Below are 9,618 nucleotides of genomic sequence, written 5' to 3'. Positions count from 1 at the left end.
CATATCTATTTATGGAAACCAATTTTTAAGGTGTTTGTTTTCTCGCGGTCGGCCGTGTGTGTTTACTGTGTTTACTAGTGTGAACAGAAATGCAAACGGAAGTGTATTTACAGTGCCAATTACTTTCACAACAACGTGTGTTTGTTTTGAAAATAAAATGGGTAGTTCAGTGACAAAAAAAATAATATTCGTTAACCACTTTCCAAGGATAGACAAAATTGTTTTCCCATTCTCAGTTCAATGATAAAAATAATAATCGATGAATCGTACACGTGGTGTTCACAAAGACATATTTAGAGAAAGGACAAAGTAGTATGGTACCAATTTTTGGGTTGATTTAAAAATGTAGCAATGCAAAATTACTATTCAAAACCTACGAAATATATCATTAATCGTTATTCGTCAATTAAGTAATTTTGTACCATACCTCATTGCTACAATATTAATGTAAAAAAAAAAATCACAGTTGTTGTTTTTCATTTCTACGCATGTACATTTATAACTTATAACACAAGTATTAAAACGTGTGATTTCATTGTCGTTATTTCAGACAAATACTTCTGATATAGGGAAAGTCACAACTCGCCGATACTGCAAAATTATTTCATACAATTTGGGTAATTTTCAACACAGCAGTACAATTTTACATTCAAATTACTGTTAAACTATCAAGAATACATTGGTAGTGTACCTACAGCATATTGAAAATTAGCTACAACACATATTTTGTTTTAAACGCAATTTATTTTTATAAAATAAAATGCCGATCGTTTTGTGACGAGTAACCTTGAATATTTGACATGTGTATAACCAAACGTCAAACGTGTTTAAGTTCTTGAATCATTTATGTAGGTAAGCATACAATTTTTTTTGTCAGTGACACTTTTTCTTTAATGGAATCGTACAATTCTGTACGCAGCTCGTAGGAAGTAAAATATCTATGAGTATAATATGTAAATTTTCGTATTGTCGTTGTTGTTTTTCGATTTTGGTCTTTTCATCAACGTAATAACCGTCTTCTGGCTTCATCCGATCAAAAACCCGACCGATTACAACATACCCACAACGGCCGCGGCTGGTGGTATTAATGTCGTGCACGTTTATCGTACACGACTTACGTGAAATGTTATACTGGATGATTAATCCTCTATATTCGGCGGTGTAGGTATTTACGTAAATCTTCAACGATAAGTGCTGATCATTGCACATCGCTGTGCCCGAGAAGAAAATACCGTTGGACTTTCGACATTTCAGGGTGCTGTGTAATCCGATTGCAATGCGACGAACTAGAATAAGACCAAGTGTAAGGTATAGACACTCCAAACCATGGAGGAGGTTAAGAATTTATTAAAATATAATATATTTTCGGAAACACTCATTAGCGTTTAGTTCGAAACGCTGCCAGCAACTGCGAACGAAACACGTGTACGTGAATTCCGCAATGGCTTATCGAAGTAAGAAGGGACCTAATTCCATAAATTTCAATGAAGGTACTTCCCCATTCCATAATTTCACTTAGTAATCGTTCACTAAAGGTTCACCCTCTTAATAATTTAGCACTGGTAGTACATGACTAATACAATCGGCTTCATACGAGTGGGGTCACATTAAATTATTATAGTTCCTACTTGCTGGTTTCGGATTTGTTTTGGTCATATACTAGATCGACCATTGATCTTTTTATATTATGCAATTTTCGATATAAACTAAATAATATATTTTATATAATATGATATTTACGATCAACATATTTTAACGATATGGACAGCAGTAACGATAAAGGTGATTGATTTACAATATACAACGTTTATATTGTAAGTACCTATACTATCTGCTCGAAAAAAAAAGTTTTGTTATGTTTTCTTGTAGTAAACTTACGATACCATGTAGAATATGAAACTAACCAACATTTCGTGATTCAACTATTATACAAGTACTACCTGTAAGTTCACTAATTTATACGACGCAGATTGTATGCACTAGCACAGCGGTTCCCAACCTTTACAGTTGTGTGGACCACCAAGTATGTAAAAAAAAAACTTTGAGACCCACTTATCTAATATGGAGGTATACAATATAAACACACCCCAAATAATACGATAGAAGAAATATAGACGGGTATAAGTTCATATAAAAATCTCCATGTTGGTGCCAGTTAAAATTTACTGATCTTATTCAGACTAACACTCTCGACTGGCGTCAGTCCATATTGCCCTCAACCCACCATTGCACCAGCATAGTTCAATTTTGGGGTTAAATGATACTCGTCGATAAACGGACAATGATGATGAGACGCTTTTTTTGACTACTCATCGAGCGTCACTGCTTCTACGTCGTACAATATTTGACTCTGATTCGTTTCGGTATAGAGAGTACAGAATAATATATGATTACATTATACCTCCCCTTTGATAACACTACAGAAACGTAGTGAAATAATAAAATATACTTCGAGTGGGTTCAACGAGATGATATTTTAATTTTACTTTCAGAAAAAATTAATGTAGCAACCTTTTAGTCTCCTGGAAACGGTTTTCCCAATGCGTATGCGTATACGTCCCAGGGGATGGATTTTTAACGTATGAGGAATTCGGGATTTTGCGGCAGAGGTGGCGGACGTTCGGCCCACAAGGAAAACCTTCGTAATACACCGATATCTGAATTTAAATTTTACGGTCATTTTGACTTTCCATCCGTTAGACGAGGGTTGAAGCTTTCCGCAATCATTTATATTTCAAACAACCTCTTCGATAATGCATTGACCCATGTGCCCCTCTCTTTGCCACCCCGGTGCGTGCATGTATATATACTAATAAAAGTATCGTTCTTGCCGTTTCTCAGCTTGTATAATAATATATTATTTTTAAGAGAAAACAAGGATTGAGTACCCCCAACAAAGTTTGGCATTTTCAGGAGGTCGTATCTTATAATGTGATGAATTATGCAGAAGGGATGGTAAAAATATTGTTTTACCGGCGACCTCTTCGTTTGGGCGTGCGCTACACAATAATATTATACGTTATAAAAGCAATAATTAAGCGTATAGGAAGTGTACTGTTATGACCTCACCACCTGGTTCTGTGATTATAATATACCTAATTATTTCAGATATAGAATGAATACCAAGAAAAAAACATCCACTTGAGTGATTTACCGGAAATAACATATCCAATATCTAAATTACATCTTAAAACTCATTGATGCTTAGCTATAATAGCCATGTATTTATTTGAGGGAATGTCGCTTATCTTTTTAAAATGACAACGTAGTGTGGGCTGAGAATGAAAAGGTTCAATATCCACTTTTTTCAAAAATAGTTGTTTCGCATAAATTATTTAAATTTTCAATTGTGTATCTTTTCATTCAATAACGATGTTTCTACATACGATAATTAGCAAGAGGATCTATGTCTTGAAAAATTACTGAATCGTGATTATAGTTGTAGTTCGATAAAAACTTTTTTATTCTGATAAGCTTACGTAAGTATGAAATGTTTCTATCGCCTTGTTATTTAAAGTTGGTTGGTATTTAAAGGTTTTATCAATAATACACTATTTTAATTTTACGATAAAAAGAAAAATGTCTATAAGCTCGTAGAATATTTTTAGTAGACTTTAAGGCACTCACTCATTGGCAGAAATATAGGGGACCCCCTGCCCCCTCCAAACAAAAAAAAATATTATTTTATATTTTAAAGTTAGAGTAGTAGGGTACCATTTATAAATTATAATGTACCTAGTATTAATCTGCAATGAAAGTAAAATAACTAAATTACTAATTAGGTAGGTATAATAATAGTTACATTAAAGAAATTTAATTATTTATTCACTCAAATTGTTAATAGTTATTTTCGACTTAACATTACAATTATGGTTACATTCATAAGATAACTTGAACAAAATATATTGCGAATGAAAGTTGGAAATTGTTCTGCTGAATAATTTGATATTTTGGCATAGAACCTTTTCGTTTTCCGGCCCGCGATAGATTATTTTTGACGAAATTGAAGGACAATTGTAGAAAAATCGAATACGTTGATTCAAACTAACATATTAGTACGACCATATAACGAGTAGTAGATTGTCTTTATACCGTTGTTGGCAGTGTGGCATAGAAGTCAAGCTTGAATATATTCGTTTCGGTGACTAAAAACTAGCAGTACATTTAAAAAAAAAAAAAATAATAACTCTTAAGTCAATTTGTCTCTGATGAACTCGAACAAAACAAGTGCACGAAGGGAAAATGTACTGATGAGTTGGCGAACTTATACAGTTTAAATTTATGCTCATAAGAAGTATTATTTTCATATTATTATTACTATTTTAAAGGAACTTTCAACGAGGTCTGATACGTATTTTCTCCGCCGAGCGTTGGGCGATGCGTGCAATTAACATTATTAAGTTACAAACGCGAGGGTTGTTCCTCTCCTCTTTGCCCGAGGACATCATTGATCTACCTGCACGTTTTTAATGTAAATACGATTTTCAAACGGATGTCTTGTTTTTGCACCAAACGTTCCACAAGATCCCTCGATATGCGGCTGCAGTCTCCTACCGGAACCCAGGTAATATTATGTGGTATCGTAATGATGAGCAGCTCTCTGCAGTGGATCACCGACGGTTGGCACCTGGTTAGGGAGGTTTCCCTGATTTTTTACTCGTCTTATATTACGACTACCTATCTCACTCGGTTTCTTTCACTGCCCTCGGGATGCCACAAAGTTTATGCACCACCACGCCCCGATCGTCTTCCGCCTAATCGACACACCGCCGCCATCATTGTCGTCGTCGTCGTTTCATCATAATATTGTTGTTATTATTATTATTATACGTATACACACAAACACAACATCTGCGTGAACAACCGCCCTCGCGATCGCGGGTGCGATACTGAATTAAAATCGCATGCATTATTCATCCCTGTTGTATTCGCCATGTTTTCGTGTCCGTCTAATGTTATAAATAATAATATGTACATAATAATATAAATAACAACGCAACAACAGTAATAATAATAATACTAAACCGAGAGTATAATATTATCACCGCACTGAGGTCGTGACCGAATCGGAAACAATCAGTATTAGAACCGGAACGACTCGAAACGCGGTTATTGTTTTTCGGTTCTCTTCCGTCCAAGTATGATAGTGCATTTATGTCGGCAATATAACGGTTAAAAATAAAGATAAATATGGATCGTATGAAACATCTTATGGATGTTTAGATCGATTCGATTCAAGAAAACGACAGCACGTTACGTCTCATCAATAGATATTTAAATTTTTCACCTGAATAATATTTTGAATTTATTCTGAGAAACAATCGAATGAAATCGAGAACACTGAGGTCAATACCGGTATTATAACCAAAACCTTAATTCTGTGTATTTCGATGAACCGCGACCAATAAAACCTCAAATGTCAGAGTTGATATAAGTTATTGCAGTGGATATTGACCCGTTGATGTAATAATTGTTTCAACCACTATAAATCTGTCACGGAGGAAGTCCTAAGTGAGCAAGACAGCTATAATAGACAAACTGTAAATGGAAAAAAAAAAATAACTTATTTAATTTTAACAAATTTCCCCAAGTTCAGAAAATTTCGATTTCGATATTTAGTAATAACCATGTAATTATCATGTATGCGAACAACACGTGAAACTGTGCAGGTGAATTGGCAAAAATAATTCTTCCGAAATAATCTAGAAGAATTTTCAAATATTGTTTTTTAATGACGATTTTGTTATTATCTTCAGCACTGAATTTTGAAATAAGCAAATACTGCTGGCACTGAAACGTGTCGATATTGTATTTCACTCTTAACCTTACACAAAAAAATGAAGTCATTTTTAGGTGTTAAGAGGGTTACTTCTCTAAAACAAATATTCAAACATTATTTTCTGATATTAATATTTTCATGAGAAAGTTGCCAAATATATTATTATCCAAAAACGAAATATTAAATTTGACTAAATTATTGAACTCGTTATTTTGTTATTAATTTTTCCCTTTGAAATATTCTCATTGGCATCGAAGGTCTACGGTTAGGTTAGGTATGCGGTTATTGTGACGTGGTCAATACCTAGATAAAGATTTAGTTTTGACATAAGTGCACTCGCTTACAAACCGCCATCATACTGCGTATTTCTTCGATCCTCGATGTAGTCGAGCAGCAATCGTACGTTATACCTACGTATTATTATTATTTATATTCAACCATATGTGATAATAATTAATACTACCTTTGAAGCCGCTCATTATCTCGATACTGAGCACCTCATCCGTAAATCTACTCAACCTTCCAAAATACGCCAAACAGATTATCATTTCTAAAAGTATTATGCTATCTGATGGAGGATCGAATAAATCAAACCATGAGGGTACGTACCACATAATATATACAATATGTAGGCGTGCCTTTATTGTAGCTCGAACAATGACCGCGGTTTAACGTTGAGCTACCTCTATCAATTAAGCAGCTTTAAGTTTTCACTCGGCAATTCACACGAAAGACGTTCTAGTACGGTTTCCTACAGACGTTTTTAGGCTGTTTTCCGATAGTGTACTTTTTGGTTCATTATTTTATTGAGAGGACTCGACCGCGACGACAATTTATTAATATAACCGTCGGAGTCTCCGTCTTACAAGCGTGCGACGCAGCAGCGAATTTGGATTTTTGCACACGTTTTATATTTGAGTTCATTAATTTGATATTGACCTGTCATATTAATTGGTTTCGGTATTTTTTTTCTCGATATTTTTATTTCAATCGAGACGTCCGACGTGCGCATGTGGCGTCCGTTTATTAAGGAATAGCGTTTTCGAGATGATTTATAATAATATTATTAAACCGCTTTTGAGCTCCGATCTACCGTTCGCTGTGAACACCGGTACTGTATCATTATAATAATGTCGTCGGCGCCAACGATCGTCCGGAAAAGATCTACAAACTTTTTGATTTTCCCACGAGTTTCCCACGAGACAGGACGAACAGGTAGGCAATAAAATTTGTTCGACAATATTATTATTGTTCCGCGTTAAACTGTTATTAGTTGGTGTTTTTCAATAATAACGTCGACGACAATAACAATAATAAGTGTGATGATAATAATAATAGTTATAAATACAAATAAGGTAAGACGCCCGCCAGCACGTGCGAATAATAATAACAATAATAGTATTCTCCACCCGAGACCCACCCGAGTCGCCGCGTGTTTGTGAGTGTGTGTGTGTGTGTGTGTGTGTGTGTGTGTGTGTGTGTTTCTTGTTGATGTTTATCACTGCTGTTGTTCTAACCACGAAAACTTTTTTACAGATAGATAACGTTCAAACGAATAACTGTGTGCGATAAACTTTTCGCCGCGCACGTGCACCTAACAAAACTCACCCAACGCACACCGCAACGGAGTTTGTTTGTACAATACAATATGTAGTATTATATGTTATTACATTCGCAAATCCCGAGCACTCACGGCACATCATATTATTTTAAGTACCTGCACTCGTTTTTCAAAATCAAAACCCAAGTGAAAAATTCGAACAACGTAATATTACTATCGACCCGAAAAACGCGAAACCGAAAACCTACGTTCACGCGTGCCAGTCGCCCGAATATAATATCATTGTAATATTATGTACTTTAATAATATTAAAAACTATATAAATATGAGTCCGAAAAACTTTACGTAAAGTATACAGAGTGATCCGTTCAACACATCAAGACACTGTCGTTACTTCGGAAAACACATATTATAATATTCGTTTCGAACATATTTCATTCATAACTAGGCACATTATTTTAAGTCGTTACAACAAAACCACTTTTTTGGATAAAAATTTTATTTTTACATATACCTACCGTACTCGTGTCTTAAATTTTTTATCTGTTTTTTTTTTTAAAACAATGAAATGATGTTCTGACCACACTAAGTTCCTTATTGTTCAAATAATATATACGTAGTACTGTATGTAAATACATATAGGTACAATTTAAAAATATCGAGAAATATTGTGGTGGGTAAATTGAGTTACTTCCGATTAAATACAAATGATAACTTTAATTGGACAAATAAAATAATACGTTTTTATACATTTTACAGTAAATACTTATTTTTTATTTCTAACCACTTTTTTCGATTCTGATATCAAAATCGATTTCAATGACTCTACATTTTGATTCTATAGCGATCTTCGTTTATTCTATAAGCATGAAAAGCTTTTTATTTATATTTATATCAAAATTAATTTTTATTTAAATAACACTGACATTATTCGTAAGCGATATTATGATGATAATTTAAAGTTTATTGTACCTATTACTACAGCCTTAACTCGTTTTAGCAATATATTAATAAATTATTGTAATAGTAATATATATTATGAAAGAGGTTGCGACCGGCAGAATATAATTTCAAATCTTCGTCTTTTGTTGAAAAAACTTGAGCCTGGAATAATGAAGAGAAAATAATTTTCTTCGAGTCGATGTATTTATCGTCAGCTCTTTTATTTGGAATTCTTTAGTTATTCGGCAATCTACCCTCTAAGGCATTCCCCATTCGTTCTAGTGACCAGCCAATCTTCACATAGTCAAATTGTTCGTCGGAGATGAATTTTTTACGAACTCCATTGTAGCCGGATAATAATAAATTACAAAGGTTGAATAAATAGATTTCGCACGAGGCATAACGCACAGTACGAAATATCGAATTTTATTTTTCATCCTGACGTGTATTGATCACACGCGATACTCCATGTTATTATGTTGTCATCAATATTGCTCGATTCTATTCACGAGCTTCTATTATATAAAAATAATAAGAGCCCACCCACCTACTGCGGGTAACATTGCAATATCGTTTGTCTGTCTGACATGCCACCGAAGTCAAACATGAATCTTCAAAGGAATTGTTTAAATACATAATATAATACCATATCCTATGAAAAAAACACATTAATTTCGTATTTATGTCTAAAGCGTTATAACGAGTAATTTCAGCTTTTATTATTTTTTTTTTTAAGCGTATGTTTTTTACGTTTAACTACCGAGACGTAAATTATGATTGTAATAACAACGACGAGGCAGTGATATACGTTTTATACGCTACTCCTTTGACGAGATAAACGCATAATAATTATTACACACGTCTCGTGTTTAGGAAAAGGCAATATTATTTTAATAGTGAAAAAATGTATGAAATTATGTCGTTTCTATATGGATTGACGAAAATTAAATATACGACTAACGTAAGTCGAACGCACAATGTTCGATCGTTAAAATTACATAGATATTTTAATTCACTTGATGATGATTTTAATTAAGAACCAGTCATAATATTATGACATTCTGTTGATTATATCATTTTTTTATTGTTTACTTATAACTATTAATTAATTTTTAATTTTCTTGAAAAGTATTAACGTTTTCGGAAACATATATTTGTTAGACTATGCGAAGGTGAAGCCGATACAAAAAATAATTATAATATAATTAAAAATATATAAATATAAATGTATAATTATAATTCTTAATATTGTATGCAAAACAATGTTCTGAAAATATTCAGTTTTGGAATGCGAAACTACAAACGTATACTGTAATCAATGAGTAAAACGCACTTA

General features: G+C 33.4%; 1 protein-coding gene across 9 annotated transcripts in view; it reads right to left on the bottom strand.

Annotated features, from left to right (window-relative positions):
• LOC111030074 (potassium voltage-gated channel protein eag-like) overlaps nucleotides 1–9,618 on the bottom strand; it is a 227,644-nt gene that overhangs the window by 129,281 nt on the left and 88,745 nt on the right. The window lies entirely within an intron of this gene.

The sequence above is a fragment of the Myzus persicae genome, unplaced genomic scaffold, assembly GCF_001856785.1.
Source record: "Myzus persicae strain clone G006 unplaced genomic scaffold, MPER_G0061.0, whole genome shotgun sequence".
In the NCBI taxonomy this organism is placed as follows: Eukaryota; Metazoa; Arthropoda; class Insecta; order Hemiptera; family Aphididae; genus Myzus; species Myzus persicae.
Note: the sequence above shows the minus strand (reverse complement) of the source record. Positions and strands in the feature narration are given on the sequence as shown.